At 39.4% G+C, this 21321-nt stretch overlaps 1 protein-coding gene across 2 annotated transcripts in view; it reads left to right on the forward strand.

Moving 5' to 3' along the window:
• The window catches only part of LOC134603400 (nuclear receptor ROR-alpha), a 500942-nt gene that overhangs the window by 68454 nt on the left and 411167 nt on the right, over positions 1-21321 (forward strand). The gene's annotated exons all lie outside the window — the stretch shown is intronic.

Raw genomic sequence — 21321 nt, forward strand, 5'->3', positions numbered from 1 at the left:
GGTTTTCCTGTTTTTTTGTTTTTTTTTCCCCCAATCCGGCGTTTTTTAGTGTTAGTTTGCAGGAGCTCTGAGGCCATGCGACCGCTCAGCTCCGTGGTTAAGCTCCGCCCCCTAAACCCTATTTTTTAATGGAAAAATATGTATTCTGGCAGCTAAGTTCCAGAAACGCATGTGTCTTGAGTCCAAAGGAAAACTTGATGACCTGTACACTAACAGAGAGGTGGGGATATGTCATGGCCGTTCACAACATTTCTATGTCACGTTCATCCCTCTCTCCCATGATCAGTGTGTTACTGATGCTCACCGGGATCTCAATGAACGCATTGCCAAGTATTCAGTGTGATCCCACTATACCACCTACGTAATATAGGGTGTACAGGAAAGCCAAATTCTCTTTCCCAGGACCACCTTCTGACATTGCTCCATTACTGGAAGCCAATTAGTGTGTAAGGTATCAACTACCTAGGGGTGCGGTCTGATGACATTTGATTGGTCCACCTCCCTCCCAAATCGAGCTAGGTGACCTTGTGTAATATGGAAGAGCAGGGACAATATTCGGAGTGTTAACTGAAACCGGCCTCTAGTGCTGGACGTATACTACTGATTGTTTTAACAGAGGTCACTGTTTTGACTAGCAGCTGCCTGTTGTAAAATTGGAAAAAAAAACTATTGCCGGCCTTCACAGCTGTAGAGATACATGGCTAAAAAAAAAAAAAAATCGTCCATATCAATGCTTATGCTTGGCAGCTTAACCACTAGGTAAGTGCCCAAGGTTCCCATTCCATCTAACTGGTTGCAACATGCACTTCAAATTCATCAGGCTTCAGGTAATTGGCATTAATTAAGTGTTTTATTTGGCAGAATTGTCTTGCCAAGTGCATCGGAAAATTATTTTATACTAGGAATCTTTAAATGAAGGTGTTGAATATAGTTTATTTTTTAATAAACTGAAAAATCGATTACTGGTCTAAATTTACAATTAAAGTGTGGCTCACCAAACTAATGTGATGTATTCAATTTTGGGTAAAAATAAAGAAAGTTAGAGTAACTGTCACTCCCCGGGATTTTTAATATAAGGTTTACTTATCCCCTATATTTTACAATTATGCATGTGTAAAGTATGAATAAAAGAAAATAAATGTAGAAATTTACACCCCTTTATCTTGCAAATTGATACCTCCATCATTGCTCCTTATCAATTATTGACTGCATTTGGCAGTCATCAGAGAAAAGAAAAGAATTGAAACAACGTTTTCATTTTTTTTCTTCATTTGCATTGTGTGCCTTGACTGTGCCTGGACTGAAATGCCTTGTGATGTAATTTGCTAAATATAAGTGTAACAGTAAAGAGAGTATTGCATGGAAAAAAGGCCAACACAAATTATTGGTGATTTTCAATGTTTTAATCAGTGGTATCGATCTCTGTTGAATACTCTCACAGAAGAATGAAAAAGGCTGCCTCTATTAAAAAAAAAAATAGATGCAAGACTGAGCTTTTAACACAAGCCTTTCAAGACCAGCGGACCAATATCTATGCATCTCCTAAATATGACTAAAGCTGTTTCAGTCCTGTAATTTGCAGATATGCAATGGTTCCCCTTTAAGAAGCACTGCTCTGGCATAAAGGATGTGACCCAGGCACCAAAAAACGCATTTTAAAATATGTGTAAGCAACCCCTCCCTCGCCCCCCCCCCCCCCCCAAAAAAAAAAAAATGAAATGCATTTAATTTAGTTTGGTTAACTGAAATATGTAAATGTTAAAAGAACACTCCATGACAAAAAAAGATTTTGTAACCATTCAGTATATATATTCCATAATACATGTATTTAATATTTTTGTTTATATATGTATTATTTTTTTGGACGGGTATGAAAAGGCTAGCTTACTTTGTTAATATCTCCTCTTTTTATTCAGAACTCACCTTCCCATTAGTGATGGACAGTGTCCAATCAGAGGTGCTACTGACCAATCATACACTTCTCAGTGAGCTGTATTAATGAATAGAAAGCTCCTGTCTGATTGACAGTCAGGAACGTATGACAATTCAACATTTTTATAACATAGGCCAGTTCCTTTAGATCAGCTCTGTCACCTTCTGGGGTCTTTGCATATTTAGCAAAAACCCCAGATGGTGACATCTCCACTTGCTGTGCAGTGGCCCATGTGTGCAGGGAAAGGTAGACTTTACTTACCTGAACCAGTCTATCACAAGCACAGCCATCTTCTTCCACGATGTACTCTTCCACCGACGTCAGAGCTGTACTCTAGAAAATACGAAAGAGTAAAAAACATATGTCTATGGAGCATCCAGCCTTTCATCAAGCAAAGGGAAAAATACATAATACTAAGTCGTCTTTTGACTAAATGGGAATTGCAGTTTTTAAAATGTTTAAACTTATCAAATGTTCTTTTGAGGGGAGTGGTGGTGGGGTGGGAGTTAACAGAGCCCTTTTAATATACATTTTCCAATGTTACTCATCTTTGATAGATTTTAAACTTGTTTACACAGGGACACCTTCTCCTTTTGTCTCTGTCACCATCATTTTGTAAGTCAATACTTGTTTTATATCTTTATCGCCAGTGTATATTTGTAACGCGCTGCTGAATATGTTGTCACTCTATAAATGATAATAATAATAATAATAAGAGTGTTAACACAGGTAACGACAGACATTAGGCCAATTTGTTTCTCTATCTGACATTCCCTTTAATCCATTACACAATGCCAATACCACTGGTCCACTGTGGTCGTACAAAGAGCTAACCTTTTATCCAGTTCAGTATGTCACCGTGACCCTGCAGATTCTCATTTGGGCTTGCTTATTATCTAGCACATTATAGATAGTTTGGCATGTCATTTAGTACAAAATCCATCAAAGGTACACCAAGCAGATACCTTGCAGTCATTGCTCAATGCCAGTCAACCCTCTCATCCCAAAGGAAAACCGATAACAAATAGATATGTCAAGATGTCTTTTCAGTCACATGTTTATTGTGCCAAGGGTGAGTAGTGGTATCATAAGATCATTTTTACACACACGAAAACTGCCATATGTAGCAATAGCAAGATACATAGGAAGATAATATTGATCACTGAAATGGTCCCAGAAGGGATCTTAAGGAAAGGGCTCATGCTTCAGATAGTTCATCAAGTAATAGGAAAATACGTAGCTGTCCCCATGAAGCAAAACAGACAGACAAACTGATTAAACAACACTTACGGAAAATTAAAGTAAATGTTAACTTGGCATGACATGTATAAAAAAAAAAAAGCCTTTGGCAGGATCAAAGGGAACAGGAGCAGACCAGGAAAACAAATATAAGACTGAGGAAATACCATCTAGATCAGACCTGCACAACAAGGATTAAGATTGTGTGTGATCAATAGAGCCAGTGGCGGAACTACTGCCAGTGCAGCTTGTGTGCTGCACTGGGGCCCGGACACTAAGGGGACCCATGCCCGTAGGGCCACCCGGCGGTGGGCATGTGTCACCAGGGAAAACAGAAAAACCAAGTAGTGGAATAGCGCTGTGTTAAGGGTAGGGAAGGCAGCACACCTAAACGGGTTAGTCTCTCCCAAAAACCCAAAAGGAATAATAAAAATACAGAACAATAGGGTGCGCCAAGGGGTTGGGAATCAGAATAACTAAGTAAAACAAATGAGATAAAACAAATTATACACTGTCCATATGACAGTATAAAATCGTGTAGATAAAAAGAACAAACCAAAAGTCCAGGATAAAATAGAATAGTATGAATAGGTCTGTAAGGGGTTGCCTGTATCTTCAGGTTAGTTTACCTTCCTGTGCTAGAAACCAGGAAGTGCCCTCTAGTGGCTGTGTAGTAGACAGCCACTAGAGGTGGAGTTAACCCTGCAAGGTAATTATTGCAGTTTATAAAAACTGCAATAATTACACTTGCAGGTTTAAGAGTAGTGGGAGTTGGCACCCAGACCACTACTATGGGCAGAAGTGGTCTGGGTGCCTGGAGTGTCCCTTTATGTCAGCCTGGTGTCCTTGACATGCCACTTCAGTGAATTTACCCACTATGCCCATTATGAGTGTCGCTGGTGGTTCCGTACCTCCCAGTGTTAGTAGGTGTGTCTCTCTGTGCTGTCAGACAGGTGCAATAGGTAGAGTTTACGCAATCCAAACATAAAGTCTTTTATACAATGACTGACAGAGAGCGAAGATGGAGGTGCTGACAGCAAAGTGGATCTCTACATTTAATTTTATTATTCATACCTCACAGAGAACTATTCAAATATAGGAGATAAACATACATCATATTACAAATCCTGGGATGTGACAATTCCCTTTTAAATACATATAAATATGTAAGTAGCCTACTGGTTGATTATTATGATTTTTTTTAATGTTTTGAAGATGTTTTATATCAGGTGCAGTAGAGATTACCGGGTTTATTTACTACTGTGAGAATTTAAAGTGGATTCAAAGTGAATTTCAAATTTAAGGCGAAAGTAGCCAAATTGGAAGAATTCCTTGATTTGAGTTGGTCATGGTTCCTGGAGTTTGTATGTACAGTGTTTTGAACATATGGGGTTTAACCAATCTGCTCCCTGAGGTGTTACCTCCAGCAGCAACATTGGGGTGCCATCAGTCAGCATGGAACTAGTTTTTTGGGATGGCTAATATCAATTCTGTGCACAGCATGTAAGTCATTGGCTGAGAGTGGTCAGGTGAAGCTCTCGGGCCAAAGAATGTTGACCGCCAAAGCTTCTGCATAAGCCAAATGTGCGTCACTGGACCACCAGGGAGCAATGGAGCCCAGGCAAGGGCAATGTAGCAGCATTACTCTGGATCAGGGTCATGGTCCTCCTTGCACCATAACCACTATAGCAGGTTTTAGTGGTTATCATTCTTGGAATAACGCTTTAATAACAGAACTAACTGTGTATAACTATATACCTGTTGTGTTTATTTATTCTGAAATTTAAGGTGGGATCTAAAGTTGGGGTCTGTTTTTCTCTAACTCTATTAGACAAATACTTATAACTTAGGTTGGCAAGGCATCATGGGAGTGGTACTTCCAGCTGATATAAAGTATTGAAAATAGAGACATAACACTTATCAAAAAAAGCATTATGTGAGTCTCAGGGGCTGCAAAGCCCACTCTCACTCAAACACCATTGAAGAGTAGTTTGAATTGAGTCGTCAATGGCCCCGTGGAGACATGGCTCAGCGTCATTACAAAGGTTGGTGTGTTGGTGTGTTGGCATTGTTCTCAGATATTTGCGTCAGCCGCCACGTATAGTTTAACTCCTTTCTTCCTGAATCTGTCTGCCGTTGCTTTCAAATAGACTCATTGAAGGTTCTGAATGTGTTAGCGTTACACTGTGCAGTCAGGATGATTCAAGTGTCTGCGAGGTGAGGATCTGTGTTACTGAAGAGGGGGAGATATAAGCTTTACGTAGGCTCCAGTCAGATGTGAGAGAAGGATTTACCGTTGCTGCTTCTTTTGTAAATTTTTCCCATAAAGGATAATTGGCACTTTGTTATTTTCTCTGCACTAGCAACGGTGACATACAGTATAAGTACAGGCAGCCTGGCTCAATCTGAGAGCTACATGATTAATAAACAGACGGAAACCAATTGGACCTTATCTTCTGAAGGCTGGATGGTAATATTCTGCAGTAGGGCTGTCCAGGCCGGCCCGTGGGGGCCTATATTGCTGTAGTGATAGGGTTTCTCTTGTTAATATATTAGCAACAAGCTTGCTCTATTCTATTCCTTATAATTCCTTCCTTATAACCTCTCCCTATAACTCCTCCTATTACTCCCTATAACCTCTCTCTATAACTCCTCCTATTACTCCATATAACCTCTCTCTATAACTCCTCCTATTACTCCATATAACCTCTCTCTATAACTCCTCCTATTACTCCATATAACCTCTCCCTATAACTCCTCCTATTACTCCATGTAACCTCTCCCTATAACTCCTCCTATTACTCCATATAACCTCTCTCTATAACTCCTCCTATTACTCCATATAACCTCTCTATAACTCCTCCTATTACTCCATATAACCTCTCTCTATAACTCCTCCTATTACTCCATATAACCTCTCCCTATAACGCCTCCTATTACTCCATATAACCTCTCCCTATAACTCCTCCTATTACTCCATATAACCTCTCTCTATAACTCCTCCTATTACTCCATATAACCTCTCTATAACTCCTCCTATTACTCCATATAACCTCTCTCTATAACTCCTCCTATTACTCCATATAACCTCTCCCTATAACTCCTCCTATTACTCCATATAACCTCTCCCTATAACTCCTCCTATTACTCCATATAACCTCTCCCTATAACTCCTCCTATTACTCCATATAACCTCTCTCTATAACTCCTCCTATTACTCAATATAACCTCTCTCTATAACTCCTCCTATTACTCCATATAACCTCTCTCTATAACTCCTCCTATTACTCCATATAACCTCTCTCTATAACTCCTCCTATTACTCCATATAACCTCTCTCTATAACTCCTCCTATTACTCCATATAACCTCTCTCTATAACTCCTCCTATTACTCCATATAACCTATCTATAACTCCTCCTATTACTCCATATAACCTCTCCCTATAACTCCTCCTATTACTCCCTATATCCTCTCCCTATAACTCCTCCTATTACTCCATATAACATCTCTCTATAACTCCTCCTATTACTCCATATAACCTCTCTCTATAACTCCTCCTATTACTCCATATAACCTCTCTCTATAACTCCTCCTATTACTCCATATAACCTCTCTATAACTCCTCCTATTACTCCATATAACCTCTCCCTATAACTCCTCCTATTACTCCCTATAACCTCTCTCTATAACTCCTCCTATTACTCCATATAACCTCTCCCTATAACTCCTCCTATTACTCCCTATAACCTCTCTCTATAACTCCTCCTATTACTCCATATAACCTCTCCCTATAACTCCTCCTATTACTCCATATAAGCTCTCCCTATAACTCCTCCTATTACTCCATATAACCTCTCCCTATAACTCCTCCTATTACTCCCTATAACCTCTCCTTACAACCAGTGTTTAATTAATGGGAATCCCTAGTATTGAATGCTATCACTGTATGTTAATTTACGATATGAAGTATAAGAGTGTACCAGAAACTTTTTTTTTTTGCTGGTATAGAATAGTACTGGACATTCGATTTTCCAAAATGGAGCAAATAGCATGCCCCTCCTATTGCGCTCTATCTGCGCTCTCTGTAATCCCTTTGTTTAATTCCTCCAGAGAGCGCTAGTATTGTGAAAGGTCGTACTTCACATTTTGCCTAAAGTCAGAAATCCTACTGAAACATCAGCATTTAAATAAGATAAATATCCACAGCGGGCTGGTCTGGTGACAACACAGCTTCACGTCTTATGTATTTCTGCGTGAAGACCAGGTCTGCTATTGTGCTCACAACGCTCACTGATTTCCTTGACAGATAACGTGAAGAGTTGTCAGAAGGTATTAACTTGCTTTTTTAAACATGTGTCCTCCGGCTGATCAGATATGCAAATCCATCCAGTGCTTCCGATTTGGCGCTATTTTTATGAATATGTACAAGAGAGACGGCAATAGACGGGATAAATTCAGACAATGGTTCTCTTTATGTCTAGAAACTGATTTAACTCTTTGTTTTTCGAGGGCAACATTTTATAACGATTGAAGCTTGCAATAGCCTTACAGTAATGAAATGTAAAACAAAATTATAACAAAAAAAAAAAAAGCTTTAATGGGGTAACAGGGGAAATGTAATTTCTGTGGAATTTACACTGTTGAGTAAAAATTGAAAATAACCTATAACTTGTTAACCTTTTTTTTTAGCAAATGCTTTCTTTCCTTTTAAAATTATGTTAAAGCGGATTTATCACTTTTCGGTGTATCATAAAGATATATTCTTTAACACGAATGCCCAAAGGGTGGATCCCAAGATGTTTTATAACTACAGCTGCCATGATGCCTTGTCATTCTAAAGGCATGCAAAGCATCATGGGAGTTGTAGTTCTACAACATCTGGGGAATCTACCTTTTGGGCACCCCTGGTTTATAAGATATTGATCAAGGCTGTCATTGAAATTCCAACGCAATCCAAACATAAAGTCTTATGGACAAGCCTTAACGTGACAAAAGACTCTGCCATCACCTTTTTGTCCAATCACAGCATTCAGGTATTGTCTATGGAGGCTCCCGCTGTCTCCCAGAATTATTCAGAAACCTTTGTGTTCTAGTCTTGCGTGAGAGTTGCGCACTGATGCGACTACTAGGAACTGAAGCGCCAAGACTTAAGGATGACCTGTAGAATTAAGATGGCGGTGGCCAAATGGAACAGATTGAAGTGAGTAAAACGTACCTTACCCTGCACCTTGCAGCCACCAGGCACACACCGGATCCAGGGCTGTCTTTCCCCATGGGCACGCTGGGCAGTTGCCCGGGGGCCCCACAGGCATAGGGGCCCCACCACGCTGCCAAGCGTGCCCAGGTCGATCGCTCCTCCAGCGAGCAGGCTGTGTGGAGCGTTGCATCATGTTACCATGGCAACGCTCCACACAGCATTCTGCCTGCGGGAGGATAGGAGAGCCTGCAGCCAGGCGAGCTGCAGGAAATAGAACCACCAAAGGTAAGCAGAAGGGTGGGGGGATGACATTTTTTTATTAATGTATAGTATACATTACATTTGCCACCTGCACCCCTCAAACTCTGCAACACACACACATCACCTCTCAAACACACACAGCACTCTTCACACACACAGCAGACCCACACACACACAGCACATGCATTCTCACACACACAACACCTCCCAACATCACCTCTCAGACACACACACACAGCACCCCCAACACACAGCACACACACAGCACCCCCCACAGCTCCTCTCAAACACACAGCACCTCTCAAACACACACAGCACACTCAGACCCACACACCATCCCTTAGACACACACACACACAGCACCCCTCACACACACACCTCACCCGACACAGCACCCCTCACACACACACATCACCCCTCACAAATACACACACAACACCTGTACACACATACACTGCACCCCTCAATGCAGTGTGTGTATTTAGCAGTTTCTATGTATTCAGCAGTTTGTGTGTGTTTGTGTGTGTGTATATTTAGCGTACTGTGTGTATGTATTCAGCGTACTTTGTGTATGTATTCAGCAGTCTGTCTGTGTGCACTCAGCAGTCTGTGTGTACTCAGCAGTCTGTGTGTATTCAGCAATCTGTGTGTATGTGTATTCAGCAGTGTGTGTACTCAGCAGTCTTTGTGTATTCACCAGTCTGTCTGTATGGGTATTCAGCAGTGTGTGTATTCAGCAGTCTGTATGTCTGTTTGTGTATTCAGCTGACTGTGTGTGTGTATTCAGCGGACTGTGTGTGTGTATTCAGCGGACTGTGTGTATGTATTCAGCAGTCTGTGTGTATGTTTGTGTGTGTGTATTCAGCGGACTGTGTGTATGTACTCAGCAGTCTTTCTGTGTGTACTCAGCAGTGTGTGTGTGTACTCAGCAGTGTGTGTGTCTATTCAGCAGTCTGTGTGTGTCTGTTCAGCAATCTATGTAAGAATGTGTTCAGCAGTCTGTGACTGTATTCAGCAGTATGTGTGTATGTGTTGTATGAGTGTATTGAATTTGTTAAAGGTACTAATAACTATAAGCTTAATTTGATCTATAAATATACATTTTTATTCCTGTGCGTTGTGTGTAGGCAGAGCCCCAGTGAACTGCTTGTCCAGGGACCCATAATGTTGTTAAGATGGCACTGACCGGATCTGTCACTTACCGGGATCTTTGTAAAATATGCAAAGACCCCTGAAAAAAGACACATCTACTTTGATGTTTAAGCAAGTTTTACCTTAATCCAGGTCATTCTAATCATAGCCAGGACATACATTGCAAATGAGGAGGATAAATAAAAATATATCTTGTTTTCTCTTCTCTGTGTGTTTAATCCATGCTGTCTGTCGCAGTGTATAACAATGATTGACAGAGCTAAGATGGAGGTGCCCATTTCCAAGAGAAAGAGTTGTGGTTTTTTTACATTTTGGGAAGTCACAGTTCCCCTTTAAGTGTGCATGCGTATAAATCAATTCTGAAAAATAACACACAGGGCTGTTCACTGAAGTGTGAATTATCACGAAATCAAAGTGGATTTAATGTGATAAGCCAGAAGGTTTGCACTGGGATAACAAAAATGATATATTTAGTTATTTTTTTAGTTTTTCTATTTTGGACTAAGGTTTGAAATTCTATTTCAATTCTCTTTGAGCTCCTGACAAATTGCACACGTGGCTTCTTATCTATTGTTACAATCTAATACTTGCCAAGTCTTTTGAATTTCCAGAGACAGCCCTGTTTTTTGATAATCCTGTGCTCATTGGGTTGTCCCAAATTTTAAAAATGGCTTTTTGAAATGTGTAATCAGTGACGGAATATATATATTTATTGAAATTAGCAATAAGTAGTGGTACAAGCATTGAAAAGCAGGGCTTCTCAGCAACGTACTGAAGAATGCATGCAATCAATTAGCAGGCTGAAACATACAGGGGTTTTTCATTTGTATGAAGGCACATACAATGTTAACATTAAAAGCATACAGTGATTACAGCTGTGTCCTATTTTCAGTTTTATAAGCTTTACACCAATAATTCCAGTACACTGTATCATGTGGGTTACAATTGGTGAGTCATAACTAGCACCCATTTAAATTTTCTAAATTACCTAAATCAACAAGAAACAACAACCCGAGGATAGCATAACATACCCATACTTTGAGTTCCTCTCTCCCTTCCACCTCCCCCCACCCCTCTGAGACCGGAGAAAGTCCTGTAAGAATGGGACCACTTCTATATCCCCCCATCTCTTCCCACGGAGACCAGAGCCTCTCCAAAGAGTTCATGCTGCTTTGTACTATAGCCATCAATTTATCCATAAGGTAGTAGTTGGTTATTTTAGCCTTGATGTCCTCCATAATAGGGCCTGTCACCCACAACCACCTTTGTGCTAGTGCCCTACATGTTGCCAAGGTAATTTTTTTAAACGGTTTCTGTGAGCGCAATGGGAAACCTTCAATAGGTTTGGATAAAAGATATGTCCATGGGTACATCTCGAATGGCCTTTGGAACACTAGCGTAAGCGTAAAACTGAACCACAAGGGGGCAGTCCCACCTCATATGCTTGTAGGTCCCTCTAAAACCACAGTGACTCCAGCACAGATCGATAGTTGTCTTTTTTCATTTTGTGCAGTTTCACCGTGGTAGTGTAGCACTTTATCATTATTTTTACCATCTGTTCCTCTAACCCTATACAAATGGACACTATCCATGCCACTTCCCAAGTATCTTGCCATACCACCCCCTCTTGCTCCCATTCCAGGGTCCTCCTCACATGACTTCATATAGGTAAGTTTCCCCCACATTGTGGAACTCGAGCATATAGGATCATACAGCAACGATATGAGTTCTTTTCTACCTTTCCCTGGGTGTGAGAGTCTCCACCCCGTTAGTTCATCAAAAGTCAATAACACAGAATTTTTGTAAACTTAGTGTAAGTGTAAGTGTAAAGGCTTGCCCTTTCTATCCCTCTAAAATCTTTGGACCTCATTCCTGGGGGAACTCTCTTTTCCTTAGAAAGTGAGTCATGGGGGATGGAAAGGAGGTAAGATTCAACTTTTCTTTCAACTGGTCCCATATGGATGTAAGAACTACTGGGCATATCGTTCATAGAAGTGCTCTATTTATTTTCACGGTACAGATGTAAAATTGGGGGAGGTCCGTCTCCATCAATGCGGACTCCAAATACAGCCATCTCAGTTCCCGAACTCGATTATTACGTCTCTTGGCTGTTCTCCTTCTGCTTTTTAGGCTCTTAGGGTCCTGTCAACTCTGTTTATCATCAACATGTGATCTGTCAACTCTGGGGCCAGGGGGCAAAACAGCTCTAACCGGAGCAGTCTTCCCTTCCTGGCTTTTCCAGGTAACCCCGTCAGGCACAGATTGTTTTGGCGTGACCTATTTTCTTCCATTGTGTGTCCTCCATTGCCAACAGTCCTTCTTGCATTACTGTGGAGCAGTCCACGACTGCATTATGTACTTCAACAATTTTTTAAACTCTGACCTCAAGATCAGCCACGTGCTTGTCTTTTACGCGGAGGTCTTCCTTAATCTCTTATGAGCCTCTGGAGATCTCTGTGACTTAGAAGCTCCTCAGTTTCCCCATGCGGTTGAGGATGTGTGTTGTGACACTCCAAGTTAGATTTCCACATCTGCCTTCTGCATCCCTGAGGCCAGGTCCTTTTGCTAGGCTCCTCCTCCAAAGTGGTTACAGTGGCGTCTTCGCCCTTCTGTTTTCTTTTTTGCGATATCGGGTGCCCATGTGGTAGACTATCTAGAACTGTAGGTAAACGGATTGGGGAATGACCTGTTCCCTTTTTATTGGCTCTGTATGTTCCTGCACTATACAAAAGGGAAAACAAAAGGAAACATTATTCAAAAGTCACAAAAGTAATAAATAGTGGAAACAACTTTCAGAACTGTTAATTCATGCTAGAAAAAAATATCAAAACAGGTTCAGATTGTTCCTCCGAAGAGGGTCAGAGTGTCAGAGAGTGATTTTAAAAGACAAGGAGGTAGTCACTAAGAAAGTGTAAGACGGAAAAGATGGCAGTACAGGAACATATCCCCCAACAATGGCATCCCCAAAAGTGGGGGTGTATAGGGGGTGAAAATTGTGTCACTGGCTGCACCCAAAAGCAGAACACCAGGGAAGGAAGTCAGGATTGCAGGACAGGACCTGAATATCGTCTCTCTTGGTGGCTTGCAGGAGGAGAGTAACAAGAGAGTTTGAGAAAGAAAGTGACACATAGCTAAAGGGATAAAGTAACACCTACAGAGTTATTCACTAACGTGAGAATTACCAGGATTTCAAAGTTACCCTCAATTTGAAAAGGGGAGAATTGGTTATTTTTTCTTGTGTTATTCTATCTTTAGTGGCTGATCCCTTCGCACACGAGTCCTTTCCTCTAAGAAACACTCCAAACTTATAGACACACGCGCTTGTAATGTTGGAGTGTTCCTATGTTATTTTAGATTTAGGACCTCCCTCCATACAGTTGTTCTAAATAAATACATTACTCACCTCTAATCCACTGGTGAGACACTAGCGATGATCTCCCGGCCAATCCATTACTTCTGCTTTCACTGAGCTTACTCTCCTTTCTCTTCGTCACTGCCGAATATTGGGCCTCCCGAACTTGCAATCGGAAGCTAAATTCATTATAAGTGGATAAGGCTTTGGAAAGCTGTGGTGATCTCACTATCCATGTATATCTCTGTTTTGGCCACCATGGCATTATATGGATGGTGATAGATTCTATTTGGAATGTAATGGAATTGAGCTGTGGCTAGATTCCTTCAATAGAATTCATAAACTAAGCATTGCATTGGTGATGTGTAGGCAGTTCCCTCGAAGCTGGTTCATGAGTTGTCTGATACCTTGCATTATTACAGACTAAGTTACGTCTTTATTTGGCAGCTGTATGAATGAAGCCCGATGAATCATACCGCATTGCGAGTTGTCATGTGCAATAGGCTTTTAATGTGTTTGGCTATTTAGACTTATGACATATGAGGGGACTAAATGTGTTCTGACTTGTTTTATCAAGGTTCTGTAGATCAGCTTAAATTAGGGGAGAATCTGAATGAGTGACATGACATTATTCTGGATGTAGCTGTCAGGATTTGATAATAAAAAATAAATCCTGACATAGACCAGTAACGCAGCAAAGTCTAGAACAGGACCAGGTGTAGATAACTTTTTGCGGCAGTGGCTTAATGATGGTTTGTGATGAAATGCATAGAATAATAATGCAGAATGTAATTGATTGTATGACAGTTTATTATCCTTAGGCTTCTTAATAATCCATAGAACACCAACCCAACTAACTGTGAGGAACTGACTCTGCTGGGTTTCGAACCCTGGTTTACATGCTGCTAAAGCTCTTCCTTACCAGTACACCAGCCTGCCTTTTGCAAATGTACCTGAGATCTGGTAAACTTGACTCTACAAGCATTGGTATCAGTGACAAGTCTCTTCAGCTGTGTCTGGTCATGTGTCTGGTTCTTGGCCTATAAAAGCCACTTCCTGTCTCTGTACCTTTGCCAGATTATTGTGGTTCCTGTACTCTCTAATCAAGCTTGTTCCTGTTTCTCCTACCTGTTGCTGATTTTGGACCGTTTTGACTTTGCTGCTTCTCCTTCCCACTGACCTCGGCTTGCCTCACTACGATTATCATCTCTCTGTTTCAGTCTCCCATCTCTGCTTAAGACCAGAAGGCCGCTCAAGGCTCAGGGGCTCAACCACCTGGGTAACGAGTGGCTACCTCTGGCAGAAAACATTGCTGATCTGGCTACTGGACTCCAAAACTTTGTAACATCAATATCATTACACTAACATTGATGTATAGTCAGTCAAAGGAATTAGCGGGGTGTCCAAATAGGGAATATGTGGACATGCTGAAAATCCTCGTACAATTTTTGAACATCAGTTTATATAGAATGGAACCAATTCTGAATATTGTTTTATCAGCCTAATCTGAATAATTTCCAACCAAACACAGCAGGCAACCTGTAATATATTTGACGCTTTGCCATTTGTGGTTTCATAGCAAAGAGTTATTCATTAAAATGTGAATTAAATGGGAATTTAACCCCTTAAGGACCAAACTTCTGGAATAAAAGGGAATCATGACATGTCACACATGTCATGTGTCCTTAAGGGGTTAAAGTGAATTTCAAGGCTTAGTCCAAAAATAGCTGAATTAAAGACATAGCTGGCATGTAAAATGCTTCCGATTCATCTGTTTTGACATTTAAATTTTGAAATTCACTTTGAATTGCCTTTAGTCCACATTTCAGTGAATAGCCCCATAATTGGCCCGTTTGCATTTCAATCATGTCTAAATCGTATCGCATTCACTGTTCACTTAGTGATCAGTGTATAGCCACAGTACCCAGTGTCAACAGGAATACAAAAAAAGTTTAAATAAAAAAAAAAAAAACACAACTCTACTTTCCTATCTGTTGGCATTATGAACATACACTATATTTCTCAGCATTGTCAACAATACCAGCAGCTTACACTCCTTTAAAAGCATGCGTTAATTGCATTTTCCTGTAGTTTTTATGGGGGATAACATCAAGCCCTGAGTACACATCACTAGGAGCTGTTAAAAAATACTTATCTAAAAAAAAATCGTAGAAGGAAAACATTATTGTAGCCTGTTACCAGACTTTAGAGTGGTCAGACTTAATGCAATGTTTGTGGTAAAGCGAAACGTACATCCAAACAGACAAATCCAGAATGAGTTGAAGTCTAGATATGGAGAGTCAACAAAATGAGAGAATAAGGTGGTTTATTTTGCAAAGTTTGTTTAGACTGGATCAAATACAAACTGTCTAAAATACCAAATAGTCACAAGAAACTATAACAGACTCTTAGGAATACAGATAACATGGTAGGGCACACAGATATCATGCAGGAAGAGTGAGGAACTGGTTGGAATCAAACCCGCTATGCAATAATGTATTTGTACCATGTCACACATGGTACATCAGAATGTGGGTCTGTAAATCTATTAAAAAAATGAGGGTAGTGCAGGAATCAGGGAACATGGTATAGGGAAGTGAGAAGAAAATAGAAAGAATGGGGGGATAAATGACAGGATGGAAGTCTCATGAGAGAGGACAACGGTATTCAAGTCTCATCTACTACGAACTATTACCATGATTGAATATTTATGGGGCAAGGATGAGCATGGAAGCAATGTTTGAGTTAAGCTGAAGTGACCAATGGAGTCAAGAAACTCTATATCCTTCGTCATTGTTAGACAACAGTATGATTTCTTCAATCAGGCAAATCTTCTCCACCATGGAAATCTCTGTCGTTCTGTAGGAAATACCCGTATCCTCCAGTTAGTCAGGATCAGGCGTCATGCCTCATTAAAACAGGTGTGTGTGTAAGGAACATCTGTATCCTTGAATAGGGAGTGGATTAGAGTGTAAAAAAAAGCAAAATGATGTTGGAGAGAAGGTTAGAAGTCCTCTACCAGTGAAAAATGTTTTTCCAAAATAGCTCCCATCCTCAGCACCAGCACTCAAGACCTTGAGAAATGGATGGGAAATAGCTTTGTTGGGGTTGCAGTACTTTTGGGTTAGAATTTTAGATCCCACCTCTTAATATGGAGTATTAATAGTAGAATTTGTGTTAGACAACCACTTTAGTACATTGTTCCTAATCAAGAACTTTACCTAAGCCTGTCTCTCAATCGTTTGCTAAGTATGGTATTAAGTAATAATCCCCAGGAGTAATACACAAACTGTAAAGCCTGGAGATCCAGTGGTCAGAAAGTATATTTTGAGTGCAAGACTCCTCACCTTTAGTAGGTATATGTGTACACTAATGTGTTTAGGGCAAGCTGGATTGAAAATGTGCTAATTGGCCCGTACCTAAATCATCTTTAGGAAGAGAAGGGAATTTACAGACAAGTCATCAAGAAGCGCTAACATTCCATTCTCTAAGGAGTCTTTATGTCTTAATGAGTGTGGTAGTCCGAGGGAGGACTGATAAACGCTTGTGTACATTGATTATCCTGCTTTTGTTAGGCTTGACCTGAGTTCTGCGTGTTAGGGCATTACCCTATACTGAAACACTATTCTTCTCCTGGTACAATCTGCAATGCCTTTAGTTTAATGGACTGGCAAAGTACTGTGAATATACAAAACAGTGGGAGTCTTTTCACTTTTTGCAACTAATTTAGGGTTTGCTTTTTGTACATAAAGTCCCATGCCACTCTACAGCGAACAGGAAGTTAAAAGGTCAGAAAACACTTTCAGAAAAGGATCGTACTCTTGAATACATTTTCCTGGTTGCCTATTTTGGCCTAACATTTTACATTCTCAGGTCAACTGCCAACAATTCCTGGTTTAATGTTATTTTATAAAAAATCCTAGGAAAAAAAAAATTCATTCCTTTAATGCACTAGTCCTTCTTAGAACGTACGTCTGTTAATTTATAGTCTTTTTACCTGATCAGTTTCCACTCGTAGTGATGAGTTGTTATATGTAATCATATGTGTAAGTGGTCATTTTAGTAATCAGTACAGGTCTTCAGTCGTGGTGGAAATGTCAAGAAGACGTAATGCATGATTTGAATAAATCTGGGTTGGTCTAACAAAGACATCATTAGGAAGCCAACAAGGTATCTTTGTGCCGGTAAATACTCAAAGATGACCTATTTATAAGAGTACTTGGGTATAATTAAGTGTCCAGACATTTTTTCTACCGAATTTAAAATGGTTGTTCCTGCTGTCAGTACATCATTAGGCTGATTTGGTGTTGGTATTGAGATTACCTAGATATGAACATGTTGAGATCTATTCAATAGCTTGGCCTATTAACTCTTTCACTATCTTTACACTTTTTCTTTTGAAAAAATATTAACATGGCAATTCTATGAAACATGGGGGGAAATGGCTTAGTAACATTGTGTATAGATTGCGGTTCCAAAATATAATAAAATTAAATTGTGTAAATTTGCACAGTTTTATTTTTCAGTTTATTTTTTATTATTGTGGTGGAGAATTGTAGAGATTATTATCATTATTATTTATGTATAAAGTATCAGCAAATTCCGCAGCGCTGTACAATAGATTACATGGTATTACCTTCTTGAAGTATGTCAGACTGGGTCTGAAATATTAAAACCAAGCAGCCAAAATAAACAAAATAAACAAAACAGCCAAATATCCAGATTTTGGGTATTAATAATGAACCTCCTGACATTTTAAAAGTTCAGCTTCATAAAAATGCAAAATAAATTAAATAGTAAGTTAATAGTGGGAGGACCAGGAGCTGCTATTTAGGATATATATTAGCACCTGTCATCACACTATTAACTTAGTGGGGGGGGGTTTATCTCGTGAATCCTGATCAAGTTGAGCACTATTTAGCATCTCATTTTTACGCTCCCTCCCTCCACTTATCTGGTTAGTACACATAAAAAAGTAATTGTTAGAACGCATAAAGTTTCTTATTCAAACTTTTTTACAAAATGGGAGAAGAGAAGAGGGGCTTGACATTTTCGATTCCATTACATACGTTAAAAGCAACAGTAGGAATTAGAAAGTTATCTAGAGAAATTTGTTTCTCTAGAATTACATTTTTGGACACAAATATAAAGGTACATGAACTTAAAATATTACGAAGGATGATTATTTGCTTTACAGAAATAAGCAGACGCCTGTGGATTAATTTGATAAATCATAATTAATCATTTGCAAACAGAACTATAGGATCTGTTTTTGTAAATGTTATTTTTCCATAGATTATTGCAAAATGTGTCCTCCTAATATTTATGCAATGTAAATACATGTGAAAGAAAATATAAGCAGTGTGATACATTACTACGGGAAACACAAACCATACAAAACAGCAATCTCCTACTAAGTATAATTTATGGACCAGTCGTTTATACATATTATCTTACATTCAATGAACAAGATATAAATGATGCATGTATGTGCAGTGCAGTAACAATGATTTCTGGTTTGACGGTAAACCATAAATGGAGGGAAATGTGCAGTATTGTGTGTGTGTGATGGTGTGTTTGTGTATATGTGTGTGTGTGTGTAATGGTGTGTTTGTGTTTACATGTAAAAACTAGAGGCAGTCTTTACCTTGCAATGTAATTATTTCAGCTTCTCATGAACTGCAATAATTAACATTGCAGGAGTATAGGGACAGGGACACTGCACCCAGACCACTTCAATGAGCTGAAGTAATCTGGGTGCCTATAGTGTCCCTTTAAGACGGTAAGACTTATTGTTCACATACAAACACACGCACGGACACACACATATATTTCTGAGCAGCATAAATTAACTTAAAACAAACATCTTGTGCATATTTTTAATTTTTAATTATACACCTTTTTTACCCCAGAAGTTTTTGCAATTTGTTTGCTACATTTTAGCATTAATACTAACCTGAATGTTATTTATTCTGTCATCATCATTACAAAAAAAGTGTGGTCAGTTATTTGAAGAAAACATTGTTTACTATACAGAATAAGCTTAAAATAGCTTAGAAACCAAATTATAGGCATTTTGTACACTTGAAACGCTACAGTTTAATTAAATAAATATATTGCCAATAAAAGCGTATACAAGCACTGCATAGGATCCCTTGCAGTTTAACATATACTAAATTTTATTAACAGAAATCCATGAATTATTGCTGTGATATCAAACCCCAAAGGGTGCAATACATCTTGGCAGTAATAATGTTGGCCTCCTGCTGTGCCATGTGAATGGGCCCTGCACACTCTTTAGATATAGTGTAACTCATCGGATGTACCAACTAAATTACCAATTAAATTACCAGCTCAGACACAAACACCAAGGGTACAGGAATGTAGCAATTCTATTGGTCTCCCTGGGGACCTCCTGTTGAGACCCTAGATATAAAAGGTGCCATGTTTACCCAATAAAACAATTCTTGTTCACCCTTCACTAAATTTTAACTAGTGTTAACAGCTATACACACTGCAAGAGAAAGCTTAACCACACTAGAGCTATTACTACAGGGGAACGGGAATGCTTGAATTTACCACCACACTTTGATAAATAGAATTTATGCTTGTGATTCAGTATGCCCCTTATAAAATAAAAAAATACCACAGGGAATATTATAATGTGTATATTTCTCTGGGTACATCTTTACTGTCAGGGTTATGTAGTAAAGTGAGATTTCAAGGTAAATTCAAAGTGAATTTCAAATGTAAGGCCAGAGTGGATGAACTCAAAGAAATGCTAATTTAGAGAATGTTTTCTAGTTTGGCTAATAGAGAAGTACGTCAATGGCAGTGACACTCTCAAAAGACCTTCCCGTTGCATGTAGGGTCAGTGTTAGTTTAGGGTAGAGTTTAGGATTAATGTTGTTTATAATTAGGGATAGAGTAGGATTATGGTTATCGGTAAGGTTAGGTTATGTATACAGTGAAACGTGTGTAAACTTAGGGTTAGCATTAACTGGCAACTACCAAACCAATCAGGGCTGATACATGAATCTATTGACGTTTTCTTTAGTTTCATTTGATGTGTAAAAATTATTATAAGCAAAACTGTGAAAAGTTGTTTGTTTGTTTTTCTCCTTTCTCCTTTGTATTATATCCAGAAAACAACAATAAATCCAGCACAATCCTTAAAGCGGTTCCAGATAAACAGGTAACGTTTTGGCCGGATCCAGTTTGATGAAGGCCCGGTCAGGTTATTTTGGAATTACAATAAAGGATTACTTTAAGGATTTGTTGATGTTGTCTTTCCAATGCTGGTAAACAGAAAGAAACATGTTACCTCCACAGCTGGTTTAGCAGAGGTATATGGTTTATCTACTCTTCATCATAGTTATCTCCCTATTTATTTTGTTACTTATATGCTAATTCTTTTTCAACATTGTTACTGGATATTTAACAGTCAACTGATGGACTGTGTAAGCTATTTTGTGTTTGTTTTGTCATATCTTGGTCTGGTATTTAAAGGGACTCTATAGTGTCCAGAACCACTACAGCTTAATGTAGTGGTTCTGGTTTCTATAGCATGTTCCTGCAGCCTTAGCACTGTTTCTACAGAGAAATAGCAGTGTTACATTGCTGCCTAGTAACTCCTCTAGTGGCAGTCACTCAGAAGGCCACTAGAGGTGTTTCATGTGTCAGTGCAGCACCAATGTTCAGCTTCTCCATGCTCTGAATGCTCCTCGTAGAGATGCATCTATTCAATGCGTTTCTTTGAGGAGATGCTGATTGGCGCAGAGCAGTGTGTTGCTGCACATGCGCAATAGCCTCCCAATGCTTTCATTGGCTGAGATCATCAAGATTGATGTTCTCAGCCACGGAGACGGGTCCTGTCGTGGAAAGACCGGCATGGCGAGGAAGAAAAGTTAAGTGAAATCACCTTCAATCTCCAGAGAGAGGGGATCATGGACCTAACGATGTATTTCAGCAAGATTTGGATTTATCATCCTGGATATTTGTATATATTTATTGGATTGCAAATAAATACTTTTATAAATATATGGGTTGTGCTCTTAAATGGTGTTGTGATAAATGATTTTTGACCCTGAGGAAACGGGGTATTCATAGTGCGGACCCTAACATTGATATCTAAGTTATAAGTATTTTCATTTATGTATTCCCTCCACCTTGATCAATTTATCTA

Source organism: Pelobates fuscus, chromosome 3 (genome assembly GCF_036172605.1).
Source record: "Pelobates fuscus isolate aPelFus1 chromosome 3, aPelFus1.pri, whole genome shotgun sequence".
NCBI lineage: Eukaryota > Metazoa > Chordata > Amphibia > Anura > Pelobatidae > Pelobates > Pelobates fuscus.